This window comes from Nicotiana tabacum, chromosome 23, assembly GCF_000715075.1.
Source record: "Nicotiana tabacum cultivar K326 chromosome 23, ASM71507v2, whole genome shotgun sequence".
Lineage (NCBI taxonomy): Eukaryota > Viridiplantae > Streptophyta > Magnoliopsida > Solanales > Solanaceae > Nicotiana > Nicotiana tabacum.
The window spans coordinates 106,079,989-106,098,043 of record NC_134102.1 but is presented as its reverse complement, the minus strand read 5'-3'; the positions used below and the strand labels follow the sequence as shown (position 1 = coordinate 106,098,043).

Sequence of the window (18,055 nt, the reverse complement as noted above, 5' to 3'; positions counted from 1 at the left end):
TCGAGAGGTACAAGAAGTAACACCCTCCCACCTTCAGAGGATGCTCAGGGTTTTCTTGAGGAATGTCAGCGTATCCTCCGTACTATGGGTATTGTGGATTCCAATTGGGTTTCTTTCACGACATTCCATCTTAGAGGAGAGGCCTACCAGTGGTGGCAGGCATACGAGTTGGATAGTCTGGCTGAGGCAGCTTCACTCATTTGGACTCAGTTTTCAGATATATTCTTGAGGGAATATGTTCCTCAGAGTCTCAGAGATGCATGACGCGCGAAGTTTCAGTATTAAAGTAGCACACAGCCTGTTTGGATTAAGCTGAAAACAACTTAATTAAATTCCAAATTAATATTCATCCAGCTTCTTTCTAGCTTTCTTTTATCTCTTAGTTATTTGTGTTTTTCGTCAAATTGTGTGAAAAAAAGGAAGCTATAGTTTTTACGATTAAGGAGTTGTTGTAAACCTCAAAAAATAGTTTACGGGTGCACATCCGACCTATATTGTAAGACAAAGGCGAGCGAATCATCTCTACATCCCACACAGCCTTGCGATGAGTAGAGAGCTAACTGTTCTTTTTGCCGTTCACTAAAGAATATTGCAGTTTTCCAAGGGGTTTCTTAACTGAGTGTCCCACCAATTTTAGTTTCAATCTTGTACACGAATGATAAGACAGAACATTGCGCATCTAATAAGTGGTTGAGTGGTGGACTATGAAGACTAGTACTGACTTAAACAAACATGATAATCCGTCAATAAAAAATCAAAAGATAAATACTTAGGAATAACAATGAAAAAACGTTGTTGATGAAATTGCAGTCTCAGAACTGTACAATGCCAGTCTCACAGCCCTCTTTCCATATGCCATAGCCACATATCAATGCAACTCCTATATTTAAGAAAAAAGACGTAGGATCTTAGCATTGAGCAGAGCGAATTCCATAAAAAATTAGTACTGTGTTTTGGAAAACATAGGATCTTTGCAATGTGGTTAGGGGATTGCACCAAATGCTATAATTCCATAAGTTTTGACATCTGGTATGAAAGATTAACTAGTGAAAATCCTGCATATGTCTGCAAAGAGGAGGCACTGATCAAAACCAAAATCCACTTTGAACTGTAAAATCAATTGATTAGTAACCCCTACTTAAAGATAGAAAATTGATGTAAGTACCTTAATTTTTATGTCAAAAGAGAGAACTGTGAACCCAATGATAAGACGCTCACTTCTCCATAGCTACACCAAACTGGTTAGTATACTGGCAATAGAGGACTTAAAAGAACTGAGTTTGTATCACTAGGATCTAAACACTGCTTATCCTATTCAAAGAGAAGATAGCTTAGGCACAAGATGTCCCATATCGGCTAACACAAAGGAAAACCAAGAGCTGGAGGGATATAAAATCATAGGGAGGAGCATCAAGGGAACATACTTACCTGGACGGGGTCAATGGGCGATCAATAAGAGCCATGGCCTAGGTTGGTGACCTCCATTGCACTTTGGAGGGGTGCCCGCCTAAGGTCGGCCCAAGTGGTCGAGCCTATGTCATAATTTGTGGCAGCGGGAGCCTGTGTTCGCGCGGCCCCTACCCAATTCTTAAACAAACTTTTTTTGCTCAAGCTACTACTATTATGTTGAATGGCCCAGAGTTGAGCCATCTACGTTTTTTCGCATTGGGCATTACATCAGATTGGCTAAGGGAAATGAAGAGGCTGTAATTATGTTTTATTTTTCTGATATAATGTGAGCAAATGTATTACCTCAATTAATTCATTATTTTACTCGTTCTAGAAAGTAGAATGTTTATTTATTCTCGATTCCAGCTTCAGTAAGATAAAAGTTAGTATTAGTTAAATGGGCAGTGCTGATTTTTTGTAACATTTCAAAAATAAGAGTACTTTCCCCCTGAATAAGAGAGTATTGGATATGATGTCTAATTTCACACAATTCTACTTGGGGATGGGGAATTATAGTAAATCTATCTGCTCCAAATTGTGATGTTGTAACAAAAAAAAGTCAGAACTCATACTGAATTATTAGAATGTAATTAGCTACAATCTTAAAATAAAACCATATTTGAGAGATTTGTTATTAATAATGTAACTCAGAAAGAGTTAATAAGTGGCCGAGTATATTCAGATGGTGGAGTGCAGTTCCACTGCTTTCAAAATTTTCATATTTCAAATTTTCTGATCAAATATGACAATACAAAAGCCGTTTACCGTTCAGTTCTGTTTATACTTAGGTTGAGTTTCCACATAGCAGAATGCCGTTCTTCAAGAATATTGATATCAATAGCAGACATCGAGTCAAATAAATGGTTTAGTTTACTGTTGGACGATGAAAACCAGCATTGATTTGAAACAAGATAATTTTAGCACTCACTATTTACATAGGTAAGACACTATGACATCCATCACGATCATATCCTACCATTGATTGTGGCCAGGATTTGACTAGAAATTCTGACGATCAGCATAACTTGCTATAATTTTGGCGATAGGAATGAGAGGCTTTAAAATTCTGGCGCCGTACTTTTTCCCATCTGACTAGACCATCTGCAACAAAACAGATGAATTGATGATTGTGTTGTAACTCAAGACAATAAAGTTTCCCCATCATAACTAACTTCCTGTCCCAATGTTTTACTCAACTTCTTGTGCACTAAACTCTCCTGGTGGCGAGTTTCCTTATATCCAATACTTTTGTCTATCAGAACATCCCTAATCTGATAAAGCCCTTCTTTCATGACCTCAAGCTTCTTAACCTCCAAAGTTAATTTTGTCTCTTCACTCAAGCAATTAATAATGTCGAGAAACATTTCAAGAACATCTTCCCACTTGTTAGAAGTGGGTGACTCCGCGCCTTTGGCAGGTGCAAGGCGCATCCATGAAGTGGATTCAGGGTCATAAGAAGTGGCACTTTCTAAAAACTTTTGACAAGTTGCAACTATTTGCTGCGCCATTTTAATTTCTTTACTCGGACACCTACTATTTAGAAAATCTATCTCAAATTTCAGTCGAGTTAATATCTCCCCGAGTGCCCTGTCCATATCGGGTACTTTGTGACCTGTGCACATACTGATTGCCTGACAAGCTTCTTTTGTTGAGCAGACGCATTCAAGAAGTTTGACACTTTTGTGAGGGAATCAATGGTAATCGATTTCCTCTCGCTAGCTTTACTGAAATACACGGGCTGGTCGTATTGTGAATCAGCTAATGCTTCCATCACATTCTTCTTCATCCTTTCTTGCATTGACGGACACCCAACAAAGGTCCTAGCCAATGATTTAAAAGTATACATCTTTTGTTCCAAGCTCTCATCATTAACTCGCGCGGTCATTAACATTGACTAGCTTACCATCAACTAAGTCCACATTCTTTAGCAAGTGGCTCAATTTTGTTAATTTTGAGAAAACTTTCTCATACCATTCAGAAAGCAAAGACTCCTCATGGAATTCTTCTGGGCCGTGATTGTATAGGGTGAAATATGTATGACACGTGGTCATCTAAAGGAAAGACACGTGGAACCCAAGACGGGGATGGCCGAAGACCGAACATAGTTATTTCGCTTGTCACCGGAAGGGATAACGTTCATAAAGGTATATTAAATGCTCTGCGCCCGGTAGCATTTAATAAGAAATATTCTGCAGCATTAAGAGTGACGACCCATTACAGAGAATTTGGCATTTAGGTTCACTGTTACATCTTCATCAATGACCCTCATAATTGACATTAAAGAAGGGCGCGATACTAGGACCTCCTTCCCTAGACACAGCTATAAATAGTGAGCCCGGTTATCATTGTAAAGGACACGAATTTTCTGGCTAAACTTACGCTACATTCTATACAAAATTTAATACAATCTTACTTTCCCGCTTTTTGATCTCATCATTGTTGTGCCTGGAAACCTTATTCCCTGAACTGTCATCTCTGCTGTTTTATCTACATTTTAAGGTTAAGTATTGTACATTTCTTCAATTATTATATTATTTTAGGATCAAATTAGTTCACTTGTCTAGAAATCACGTATAAATTCAACTGTACCGTTTTACGGGTAAACAGTTTGGCGTCCACTGTGGGGCCTAGACAGTTGTGCAATTAAATTGATCCTTGCCTTTTTTTACTAACGTGATTTGATTATTTTGTCTTAGAAAAAATCACAAAAAGGCAGATAACACTGTTAACAACACGCACAACCCTAAAATTCAAGGGGATCAGCCTCATTTCGAGGATTCAATCAGTGACACCCGCAATGAGGGGAATGACGCCACGTCGGTGCCTGACAGGCAGTACCCTCGACAGGTTCGGGAGACAACTCCCGATGATGCTGATGAGGAGCATGTCGTGGTTGTGGTGAGGGTCCTGCAAGAGTAACATGCGATCATTCTAGGCTATCTCACACGGCAGGATAAGGTTATGACGGAGCTAAAGCAGGCACTATCGGGGGCTTCGAATAATGCAAACAGACGAGATCCAATTCCTCCCGGTGTACATCCAACCTATATTGAAAGACAAAGGCAACATCCAACTTCTAGCGCGAATAATATGTACATCCCACACAGCCTTGCGATGAGCAGAGAGCTGACTATTCTTTTGCCTTTTACTAGTGATAATACAGAACATTGCGCATCTAATAAGTGGTTGAGTGGTGGACTATGAAGACTAGTGCTGACTTAAACAAACATGATAATCAGTCAATTTTACATGGTTTAAAAATGACAACTTTGAGAAATTATCAAAAGGATAAGATAGAAGCAGAATATCATAATCAGAATAGCTTATTACATCTGGGGATCGAAAGCTAAATACTTTTGTCTTAATCAGAACTTGGAAAAGCTAATGTAGCTAAAACAAATTTCTTAGTGGTACAAAATAAGTAGATCTTTTTACTAAAACAACCCATCTTTTGACTTTTCAACCCAATTATAAGACAATCACTTCTACAGCTACACCAAACTGGTTAGTAAACTGGCAGATAGAGGACTTAAAAGAACAGAGTTTGTACTACAAGACGACATTTTTCATTGTAGTAGTAAACACTAGGATCTAAAGACTGCTTATCCAATTCACAATTGAGAGGTCTTGCTGAAAATTATAACAGCCCCTTGCTGGACGGGGTCAATGGGCGATCAACAAGACCCATGGCCTAGGTTGGTGACCTCCATTGCACTTTGGAGGGGTGCCCACCTAAGGTCGGCCCAAGTGGTCGAGCCTACGTCATAATTTGTGGCAGCGGGGGCCTGCGCTCGCGCGGCCCCTACCCAAGTCTTCAACAAAAGTTTTCCACTCAAGGCATGACTATTGTGTAGTTGTGAATTCGTTGAGTTCCCCTTACAAATCTATGCCAATATTTGTAATTTTATTGTACTTGTTAGATAAATGAGAAAGTTTCTGTGGAACTCCAATTTGTTAATTTAGATTTCGCATGACATAAATAACTCTAGTTGTTGTAGTAGTTGTTTGCCTTTGTATATTTGGGTGTGAGGACTGGGGATGGATGTAACGACCCGACTGGTCATTTTGAATATTATAATCTCATTTTTCCATTTACTGATCAATTTATGCTTTAGTCTCATAATTAAAAATTTTAAGTTAGAAAAGTTACCGTATGTAGACTTATGTGTAAACAAGCTCGGATTTGCATTTTGATGATTTCAATAGCTCCGTATGGTGATTTTGAATATAGGAGCGTGTCCGGAAATTATTTGGAGGTCCGTAGTGGAATTAAGCTTGAAATGCCGAAAGTTAAAATTTTGGAAAGTTTGACCGGGAGGTTGACTTTCTGATATCGGGGTCAGAATCCGATTCTGAAAATTGAAATACCTCCGTTATATCATTTATGACTTGTGTGTAAAATTTGAGGTCAATCGGATGTGATTTGATAGGTTCCGGAGTCATTTGTAGAAACTTAAAATTTCAAAGTTCATTAGGTTTGAATTGGGGGTGTAATCCATAGTTTTAGCGTTGTTTGAGGTGATTTAAGGGTCCGACTAAATTCGTATGGTGTTTTAGGACTTGATGGTATGTTTGGTTGAGGTCCCGGGGGGCTCGGGTGAGTTCCGGAGGGGTTAACGGGTCATTTTTGGCCTTGGTGAGATTGCTGATATTTGTTGCTGCATTTTTTTTATTTTCTCTTTCGCGTTCGCGAGTGGGCCTTCGCGTTCGCGAAGAGTGTTTTCTGAGTGTGAGGTTTTGTTCTTCGCGTTCGTGAAGGGGAGGACGCAAACGCGAAGGTATGGTCTGTGTGTGCATCGTGAACGCGTGAGTGGTGTCGCGTTCGCGAAGAGGAGTGAGACTATTGGGAACCCCAGGTCCTTGTTCTACGCATTCGCGAGGTGGTGGTCGCGTTCGCGAAGGTCTAAATTGGTAAAGCTTCGCGTTCGCGAAGCCTCGGTCGCGTTCGCGAAGGGTTAAATTGTGGGCAGTCGAGTTGTGCTTCGCGAACGCGAGGGACCTGTCGCGTTCGCGAAGAAGAGAGGTCTGGACCGAAAGTTTAAGTTCAGAAAATTCATTTTTAACGATTTGGAGCTTGGATTGAGGCGATTTTTGGGAGATTTTCAGAGGAAAAAATGAGGTAAGTATTCTTAACTCAATATTGGTTAAATTACCCGAATCCATGGTTGTTTTTATCATTTAATTGGTGAATTAAAATGGAAAAGTTTGAAAACCCTCTTGGATAAATTTGAGGATTTGAGGGCCGAATTTTTTTCAGAATTTAGTAATTTTGGTATGGTTAGACTCGTGGTAGAATGGGGGTTCATATTTTGTAACTTTTGTCGAGTTCCGAGATGTGGGCCCCATGGGCAATTTTTGGAGCTAAATTTCGAATTTTTATGGAAAATTAGTATTTTCTTATGGAATTAATTCCAATAAATTTTATTGACTGAAATAAATTATTTGTGACTAGATTCGAGGCTTTTGGAGACCAATTCTCGTGGTAAGGGCATAGCGGAATAAAGAATTACGCGGTTTGAAGTAAGTAAGAGTGATAAATCTTGTGCTGAGGGTATGAAACCCCGGATTTTAGTATCATGTGATTATTTTGGAGGTGACGCACATGTTAGGTGATGGGCGTGTGGGCGTGCACTGAGGGGATTATGACTTGGTCCGTCCCGGGAAACTGTAAAGTTAAAATAATTTATTGTTAGCTATATGCTCTCTATATGTTGTGGAACTTTGACTGTAAGGCATGTTAGAAACCATGTTTAGGCTATATGTTGGTACTGTTGGGACCCACAGAGGTCGTGTACATGTTGAATTATCTGCTAAATTGTTGTTTGGTACTCAGTCACAGTTTACTTATTTATTTTATCTCAGTCTCTATTGTTCATTATTGATGCATCATATCATTGTTGTTTGGGCTGATTTCATGATTATTGAGAGCCCGAGAGACTGGAAAGATTTATTATTGAGTGAGGCCGAGAGCCTGATTGTGAGATATTGATACTATAGCACGTGAGTTGGCCGTGCGGATCCAGATATTGATACTATAGCACGTGAGTTGTCCGTGCAGCACGTGAATTGGCCGTGCGGATCCAGATATTGATACTATAGCAAGTGAGTTGTCCGTGCAGCACGTGAGTTGTTCGTGCGGATCCAGATATTGATACTATGGCACGTGAGTTGTCCGTGCAGCACGTGAGTTGGTCGTGCAGCACGTGAGTTGGTCGTGCAGATTATAGCGCTTGGGCTGTAGGAGCCCCTCCGGAGTCTGTACATACCCCTAGTGAGCGCGAGTACCCATTGAGTGTGAGTGCTGAGGGCTGAGAGCCGAGTGGTTGAGCTGTTGTGATGAGTTGAGTGACTGTTGCATGAGAGGCTGTACTTGTTTTGCATTTGTTGTTGCACTTGGTTGCTATCTGTCATTGTTGTGAAATCTCTGAAAGATTTTATATCCGGATTATATGAAATTGAACTGTATAAAATTGATTTGACTTAAACTGCCGGATTTGAAAGCATGTCTATTCTTTGCTGGAATTACTGAAAGTGAACTATAACTGTGTAGCTCGTCATTATCTTCAGTTCCTTAGTTATTATTGTTACTTGCTGAGTTGGCTGTACTCACACTATACCCTGCACTTCGTGTGCAGATCCAGGTGTTCTCGGATATAGCGGGTGTTAATCATTTCGCGCAGTTGATCTTCAGGAGATTCTGAGGTAGCTGCCGTGTTCCGCAGACCTTGTCTCTCCTTCTCTATCTCCTTGTTTACTGTATTTGGTCTCAGACTATTATAGACCGTATTTTCCAGACTTGTATTCATATTAGATGCTTATGTACTCAGTGACACCAGATTTTGGGAGTATTTATATTTGTACTTGTGAGATTTCTTCTGCTGAATTTAATCATTATGTTTTCAAATTTAAAAGATATGTGGTTTATTGAGATTGTCGGCTTGTCTAGTATTGAGATAGGCGCCATCACGACGGGTTAGGTTTTGGGTCGTGACAATGGAAATACCTGGTCTACTGCTGAATTTATTTATTTTTTAAATTTATTATAATTAATTTTAGCCTTTTCCTTCCCATTATTCTCGTCTTCGAGAGAATCTCATGTTTTTTTTTTTTGGACCAAACAGTTATGACACAACCCAACTCTATGTCTTGTTCATGGGTATGGTGAAATTCTACTCGGAGAAAATGCTTTTCATTAAACTATGATGTCAATAAGACACATTACACATCAAATATATGGTTAACTATGAAGAGTGAAGACTAGTACACGATTTTTGTACACACTTATCATACATGCAACCTCCCTAATTGCCTATAAATAGGTTGTGGATTAGCCATCATACTAACCTAAATTCTCAACCAAGAATTCATCTTGCTAATCATTACTTTCTTCCTACAATCATTACCTATTATTATTAATTCTTCTCTCCAATTTTCTGAACATGCTGGATTTATTATTTGATTTTGCTCATTCTTGTATCCTCTAAATAAATAGAGGTAGACTTGTTTAATTCTGGAGAAACATTTCACATTGCTGAAATAGTTTTTAGGACAGTGGCCAGCACGACTCAAGCCAATTCGTGTATCTGCTCACAAATAATATTATTACAGTATTATTGTTATTTCCTCATGTCATTTCCCTACAATTTCTATCTATAGAGTGTAAAGATACAATTAAACAACTTTTGCTAGATTTTATGAGCTTCAGAGAGGTAATATTTCTATGGTAGTTCATAGAATTAGTAATCTAGAATTAATAATTACAGTGGTTAAAACAATCTTGCCGACGACATCATATATCCATGCGACTTTAAGTCGAGGATGAGAGCCTCATAAAAGCCAATTCCAGCACCGAAATTTCGCTCTTTATATAATGAAATGTTGGAATAACTTTCGTTATATTTTATGCTTTATCTTAAAATTATTTGTGTCTGTATATATCTTTCCTATTATTTGTTTTATTTTTAACTTTGGGTATTATATTGTATTTGGAATGAATTTATATGATCGCGCGTAGCGCGAGCAAGTTAACTAGTTTCCTATAAAACCATTAAGAAACAAATCAACAAAAAAACTTGCACACCTAATATTATAATCAAAATATAAGTATGATTTATAGCGTATTTGGCCGTACTTCTAAAGCAGCTTATTTTGATAAGTGATTTTCTCAAAAGTGCCTTTTAAAAAAGTATTTTTGGTGAGAGTAGTTTGTGTTTGACTAATCAATTTGAAAAACACTTTTGAGCAACAATTAATATTTATGCCAAGCTTTTAAAAAGTATTTCGAAGCGTATCTTTCTCAAAAAGTACTTTTACGGAGAAGTTATTTTTTTCTGCTTTTCAAAAATTACTTATGCTTCTAATCATAAGCTTTTTTTCTCTTCTAAAGGCTTTGCCAAATACCTTAACTTTGAGGAAAAAAAAGTCACTTTTGACCCAAAAAAAAACAAGAAGAAAGAAGAAGCATGTTTGGCCAACAAGAAGCATGAACGAACATGCTATGAGAGTGAATAGGTTAAAAACGCCAAAAATTATTACCATTTTGAGAGTTTCATACCTAAATTATTGGGTATTTCACATAACTCCCCTGAACTATGAGCTCATATTAAAATACCCTGGAGGAATATGATCTACTATGTGAACATCACTCTCCAAAAACTCTTCCAAAGAGTTTCAAGTGGCAGTACACGTGGAATAAAAGTTTGAGTGAATAGGTTAAAATTCCTTTAAACTATCACTTTTTTGCAAGCTTCATACCTAAACTACTGCGTATTCGCAAAACCCATGTTAGAAATGGTTAGGTGGACTCTTTTTTAAGCTCTCACGCGCCTCTCAGCAAGTTATCTCAATTTGTTTTACCTCATATTCAATCAGGGAGTTTTTAATCTAAAGAGAGTAATAGTCCATGAGGTAACGTGAACACCAAATAATTTAGGTATGAAACTCGCAAAATGGTGATTGTTTAGAGGAGTTTTAACCATTCACTCTATGATTAGTACTAATTGATTCTTTTACGTCCATATACCAAGAATCAAATGTTATACTTTGTGACCTTTGCACATATCGATTGCCTGACAAGCTTCTTTTGTTGAGCAGATACATTCAAGAAGTTTGACACTTTTGTGAGGGAATCAATGGTAATCGATTCCCTCTCTCTAGCTTTACATTAATACATGGGCTGGTCGCTTTGTGCATCAGCTAATGCTTCCATCACATTTTTCTTCATCATTTCTTGCATTGACGGACACCCAACAAAGGTCTTAGCCAATGATTTAAAAGTATACATCTTTTGTTCCAAGCTCTCATCATTAACTCTTGCGCGGTCATTAATATTGACTAGCTTATCGTCAACTAAGTCCACATGCTTTTTATCTGTTTCTTAGATATTCATGTTGTCAGCATAATTAAGATCTTCGTCAATCTTCCCTTTTCGCTTATGATTTAGCACATCTTTGAACTGCATTTGAAAGATGTGAAGAAATTGTCTACTCAGAAGTTGTCAATTGTTTGACAAGAAAATGTAGAAACATGATTGCTATCTAACCTACAAAATGTGTTAGTAAGATGTGTTCAAATTTTTGCTTGCTGTTCTGGAGATCGGCCAGAAGAAATGAGGGTGCACATCCAACCTATATTGAAAGACAAAGGCAACTTCCAACTTCTAGCGCGAATAATCTGTACATCTCACACAGCCTTGCCATGAGCATGAAGTAACTCCACCTTATTCACCTGAGTCAAATGGAGTAGCTGAAAGGAAAAATAGAACATTGAAAGAGATAATAAACTCCATGTTAGTTAGTTTTAATTCTCCTGATAATTTGAGGGGTGAAGCTATATTATCTGCTTGTCACTTACAAAATAGAATACCACATAGAAGAACTGGCAAAACCCCGTATGAATTGTAGAAGAGTTATAAACCTAACTTGAAATATTTAAAAGTGTGGGGGTGCCTTGCTAAAGTTCTTTTTCTGAACCTAAAAAGAGAAAAATAGGTTCTAAAACTGCAGATTGCATGCTTATTAGATATGTTGAACATAGTGCTGCATATAGATTTCTTATTTTAAAAAGTGATGTGCTTGACTGCAATAATATAATTGAGACAAAGAATGCAGAGTTCTTTGAACATATTTTTCCACCGTCTGATAAAATTTCACGTACACATATTGAAACAAATAATGAGATAACCTCTAATGAGGAACTGAGAAGGAGCAAAAGGCCTAGGAAATAATATTTTTCTTATGGAAATAATTTTTAAACTTTTCTTGTCGATAATGAACCATCAAATTATTTTGAAGCTATATCTTCTTCAGACTAGAATTTCTAGGGAGACAATAAAAGTTGAAATCGACTCCATTTTAAAAAATAAAATATGGATTTTAACAAATTAACCTCCTGGTGCAAATTCTATTGGTTGTAAATGGATTCTCAAAAAGAAATATAATCTTGATGGTTCTTTAGATAAATATAAAACTCGGTTAATAGCAAAATATTTTCTCAAAAATAAAATATAGATTATTTTGATACATTTGCACCAATGACTAGAATTTCTTCTATTTCGAGTTTTAATTGCCTCAACTTCAATCCGTAAGCTTTTTATTCATCAAATGGATGTCAAAATAGCTTTTTTAAATGGTGATTTTGAAGAAGAAATTTATATGATTCAACCTGAAGGTTGTGTCATTCATGGTCAAGAAAATAAAGTTTGTAAATTAATTAATCTCTTTATGGCCTTAAACAAGCTCCTAAGTAGTGGTATGAGAAATTTGAACAAGTCTTACTGAGAGACGGTTTTTCTTCAGTTGAATTGGATAAATGTGTTTATACTAAAGTGGTAGACAATGATTATGTGATAATATGTTTATAAACCAAGTTTTAACTAAACAGGTAAAACAATTAGCAGGAAAAAGTCAAGCAACTTTAAAATATAAACACTAAATCAATGATGAAGAATATATCAGAATAAAATAGTTTAATTAATGCGCAACAATGATCTACATAATTTAAAAACATAATCTTTCATAGTTAGCCCGTGTACACACTCATCATCTCGTGTACACGACTTTCAACACATTATAATTTATCACTTCAATACCAATCCTAGGAAAAATTTCCCTCACATAAGGTTAGACAAGTCACTTACCTCGACTTACTCCAATTTAACCAAGTAGTATGCTTTTTTTTCGATTTTCTGACTCCGATCGACTCGTATCTAGTCATAATTAATTTGATACAGTCAACAAAAATTATAGGAATCAATTTCATAAGAAAATACTATATTTTTCAATAAAATCCGAAATTAGCTCAAAACTTGCCTGTGGGACCCACGTCTCGGAATCCGGTGAAACTAATAAAATCCGACAACCCATTCAATTACGAGTCCAACCATACCAGTTTCACTCAAATCCGACTCCGAATCGACACAGAAATCTCAAAAATTCATCTTTATGAGATTTCTAAAAAAAATTCTAAATTTCCATCTCAATATACTAATTAAATGGTGAAAACAATAATATATTCGTGTATATTGACCAAATCCGAGTTAGAATCACTTACCCAAATATTTTTCCTTGAAATTCTGTCAAAAATCACTTCTACTCAAGCTCAAGTTCGTCAAAAATGGCAAATGGGACGAAATCCCCAGTTTTATAAACTTACAGATCTGTCCGAGCTGGACCTCGATCATGGACCTTCGATCCTGGGGCTCGATCATGGCCCCCTCGGTCATTGCCCTCGGTCATGGACCTCGGTCATGGCCTTCGATCATGGCCCTCGGCCCTGGGGCTCGATCACAGCCATCGATCCTGGCTATCGATCATGGCTTCGATCTTTATGGCCTTCGTTCACTGGCCTTGGTCATAGCCCTCGATCCTGGGTCTTCGATCACTGGCCTTCGAGCTTGCCTTCGATCATGGCCCTCGAGCCTTGCCTTCGATCATGGCTCTCGAGCCTGCCTTCGACTATGGCTCTCGAGCCTTGACTTCAATCCTCGGTTCGATTTCTGGGCTCGACTTCTGGCCTTCGATTTTTTTTTTTTGGGCTCGACTTCTAGGCTCGATTTCACAGTAGAAGAAAATTTGCAGCAGCTTTTGCAGCAACTATTTAAGTCCCATTTTTGATCCGTTAATCATCTGAAACTCACCCGAGGCCCTCGGGACCTCAACCAAATACACCAACAAGTCCTAAAATATCATACAAATTTATTTGAAACCTCAAATCACACCAAACAATGCTAAAATCACGAATAATGCTCCAATTCAAGCTTAATGAAACTTAGAATTTCCAACTTCTACATTCGATGTCGAAATCTATCAAATCAAGTCTGATTGACCTCAAATTTTGCACACAAGTCATAAATGACATAACGGAGCTGTAAAAATTTTCAGAACTGGATTCCGATCCCAATATCAAAAAGTCAACTCCCCAATTAAACTTCCAAACTTAAATTCCTATTTTAGCCATTTCAAGCCTAATTTCACTACGGACTTCCAAATAAAATTCTGATCATGCTCTTAAGTCCAAAATGATCATATGGAACTGTTGAAATCATCAAAATTCTATTCTGGGGTCGTTTGTACATAATTCGACATCCTGTCACTATTTGAACTTAAACTTTTAATTTTTTTTATCAAAATTCCATATCTCGGGCTAGGGACCTCAGAATTTGATTCCGGGCATACGTCCAAGTCCCAAATCACAATGCGGACTTATCGGAACTGTCAAAACATTGATCGAAGTCCGTTTGCTCAAAATGTTGACCAAAGTCATCTCAGTTGAGTTTTAAAGCTCTAATTCACATTTTAATCCATTTTTCACCTAAAAACTTTTTAAAAAATTTTACGAACTGTGCATGCAAGTCGAGGAATGATAAATAGTGCTTTTCAAGGTCTTAGAATATAGAATTAATTATTAAATTTAAAGATGATATTTTAGGTCATCACAAATCCTTTAATGGTTATGTATTCACCCTTGGAGGTGGTGCAATATCGTGGAAATTAGCTAAACATACGATCATTGCTAGATCGACTATCGAATCAGAGTTTATAGCTCTGGAGTTAGCTGGTTCTGAGGCTGAGTGGCTAAGAAACTTCTTAGCCAATATCCCTTTAATAAAGGACGTATTGCCTCATGTGTCTAGGCATTGAGATTGTCAAGCGGCAATAGCTATTGCAAAGAATAAATCCTATAATTGTAAAAGTAGACACATGAAATTAAGACATGATGTCATAAAGTAGTTGCTGAGAGATGGAATAATTTTTATTGATTATGTGAAGTCAAAAGTTAATTTGGCAGATCCTCTGACTAAACCTGTGGGAAGAAAATTAATTCTTCAAACCTCAAAAGAGATGGGGTTAATGCCGACATGTTGTCAATAGAGATGGTAACCCAACCTATGTGATTGGAGATCCCATGAAGTAGGTTCATATGGGTAATAACAAGTCAATATTGGCACTGAAGTACTAAAAGAGAGTGCTTGACTGCTACTAATTGAGAGGCTGAGTTATAACTCTTAATGAATTCATATTCCTTATGGATGGTGTATTTAAAAGCAGTATACACTTGATGAATTCACCTATATGAGAGTGGAGTGGGCTGCTCCTATGAGATTTTGGCCTAGTCTCTAGAGCTCTCATGAATAACTAGGCACGTACATGGCCTAGTGGCGCAAAACCGCGTTGAACATCAAAATTATGAGGGTCAAAATGTGATTGATAAAATCTCTGACTTACAATAAGAATTATTGGTTTATAGAAATATTATATTTCACCAATAATTCTGTGAGTTAAGTTTTATTGGTCTAAGTTTAGTTCATAGTCCTGAAGACACCAGACCCATTACATTTGGACCATGCAAATCCAGCAAGTCAATTCTTCCATTTTTTTTATCCTTCTCCTATAAATTTTGAAAATATGTGGGGATTGTAGGAGTATTTTCAAAATTTTAAAATAGCCATGTGTCTTTTTATTTTATAAGTGTTATATCTATTTTCATGTGGCTTCTTGTATGAAGCCTTAAAGCCAAGTGTTGAAGGGATTTGACAAGTGGCTATACAAATCTACCATGTGTCCTCATGCATGAAAGACTAGGTACACTTGTTAATATTGAAGCCAAGTGGACTAATATATTTCGACAAGTGTTAAAAAACTCCCCACACTTGTCATACATGCAACCTCCCTAACTGCCTATAAATAGGTTGTGGATTAGCCATCATACTAACCCAAATTCTCAACCAAGAATTCATCTTGCTAATCATTACTTTCTTCCTACAATCATTACTTATTATTATTAATTCTTCTCTCCAATTTTCTGAAACTGCTGGATTTATTATTTGATTTTGCTCATTCTTGTATCCTCTAAATAAATAGAGGTAGACTTGTTTAATTCTAGAAAAATATTTCACATTGCTGAAATAGTTTTTAGGATAGTGGCCAGCACGACTCAAGTCAATTCGTATATCTGCTCAAAAATAAGATTATTACAGTATTATCGTTATTTCCTCGTGTCATTTCCCTACAATTTCTATCTATATAGTGTAAAGATACAATTAAACAACTTCTGCTAGATTTTGTGAGCTTCAGAGAGGTATTTCTATGGTAGTTCATAGAATTAGTAATCTAGAATTAATAATTACAGTGGTTAACAAGTTTATGAAAGTATATTTTAAAACAATCTTGCCGACGACATCATATCCATGAGACTTTAAGGCCTCATTTGTTTGCACTTAATGGAGGTTTGAATCTTAATCATTCAGATCTCAAACGTTAAGTGCGTTTGTTTTTAAAGTCTGAATCTTAATTATTCAGATCTTAATCATTAAGTGTGTTTATTTTTTTTACTTCACAACCACTTAATGGGTCTGAATAGGTCTGTATGATTAAGATCTATAACAGAGACTTAATTTCATTAAGATGCTATCATCTATATTCTTTATTAACTGCAGCATCGCCTACCATTATCAACTACCACCATGCCGCTACCACCACCACCACACCACCATCATCATTACATAGCCGCCACCATTATTGACTATCACCACCCACCATCTCTGCCACTGCCGCCACCATCATTCTCAACCACAATCAACACTCATTCACCTCAACTACCACAACTAACTACCCCATCAACATCAACAACTAGAGCCGGCACTACCCATCATTATAACCTACCACCACCCACCACCACCTTCCTCAATCACAACTACCGCCACCACCTGCCATTATTAACTATCACCACCCACTACCACCATCTTGAATCATAATCGCCACCATTACCAATCACCATTAGCTACTACCCTGAACCACCACCATCAACCAAAACTACCTCCAACCACCGCCTCTAGTCGGCATTCACCTATTAGCCATCACCACCAACAACTATCATATTTTAAAAAACTATATATTTTATTGATTGAATATTAGATTAATTAGTATTTCATTTGAATTTTATGTTTATTAATTTTCAAATAAAGATAAATATTATACATTCAGATGTTAAAAATCAAACAGTCTTAATCATTTAGTATTCAAATCTTAATACACATCTTAATATTCAGTTGTGTATTCAGATTCAGATGTCTTAATCTTAATACACATCTTGATATTCATATGTGTATTTAGATTCAGACGTCTTAATCTTTAAAAAAAACAAATGAGGCCTAAGTCGAGGATGAGAGCCTCATAAAAGCCAATTCCAGCACCGAACGTTACATTTTTTTTTTTGCTAGAAACATTACATATTTTTCTCTTTATCTATATTATTATAAAATTATGAATACAATGTCGGTTTACAAAAATAACCTTATAATTTTAAGCATAATAGCTCATAATAAAAGGACATAATCTGTGATGACCCAAAATGTCATCTTTAAATTTAATGATTAATTATGTGATCTAAGCACTATTTACCATTACTCGACTTGCGTGTGCAGTCCGTAAAAAATTTTCGGAAAGTTTTCAGGTGAAAAATGGATTAAAATGTGAATTAGATGTTTAAAACATAACTGAGTTGACTTTGATAACATTTTGAGCAAACGGACTCAGATCAGTGTTTTGACAGTTCCGGTAGGTCCGTATCGTGAATTGGGACTTGGGCGTATGCCCGGAACCAAATTCCGAGGTCCCTAGCCCGAGATATGGAATTTTGATGAAAAATTTAAAGTTTGAGTTCAAATAGTGACCGGATGTCGAATTATGTGCAAATGACCCCGGAATAGAATTCTAATAATTCCAACAGCTTCGTATGATTATTTTGTACTTAGGAGCGTGATCGAAATTTTTTTTGAAAGTCCGTAGTGAAATTAGGCTTGAAATGGCTAAAATAGGAATTCAAAGTTTGAAAGTTTGACCGGGGAGTTGCCTTTTTGATATCGGGGTCGGAATCCAGTTCTGAAAAATTTTGCAGCTCCTTTATGTCATTTGTGACTTGGGTGCAAAATTTGAGGTCAATCGGACTTGATTTGATAGGTTCCGGTGTTGGTTGTAGAAATTAGAAATTTCAAAGTTCATTAGGCTCAAATTGGGGTGAAATTCATGGTTTTAGCATTGTTTGAGGTGATTTGAGGATTAAACTAAGTTCGTATGATGTTTTAGGACTTGTTGGTATATTTGGTTGA

The 18,055-nt window shown here is 36.9% G+C and overlaps 2 non-coding genes across 2 annotated transcripts; both read left to right on the top strand.

Annotated features, from left to right (window-relative positions):
* The first annotated feature begins 1,420 nt into the window (after positions 1-1,420).
* Positions 1,421-1,581, top strand: LOC142177906 (U1 spliceosomal RNA). Its single transcript, XR_012706437.1, has one exon. It is a non-coding gene; the product is annotated as a U1 spliceosomal RNA (small nuclear RNA).
* A 3,513-nt stretch (positions 1,582-5,094) lies between these two features.
* On the top strand, positions 5,095-5,255 carry LOC142177909 (U1 spliceosomal RNA). The gene has a single exon (XR_012706440.1). It is a non-coding gene; the product is annotated as a U1 spliceosomal RNA (small nuclear RNA).
* Positions 5,256-18,055: the final 12,800 nt, after the last annotated feature.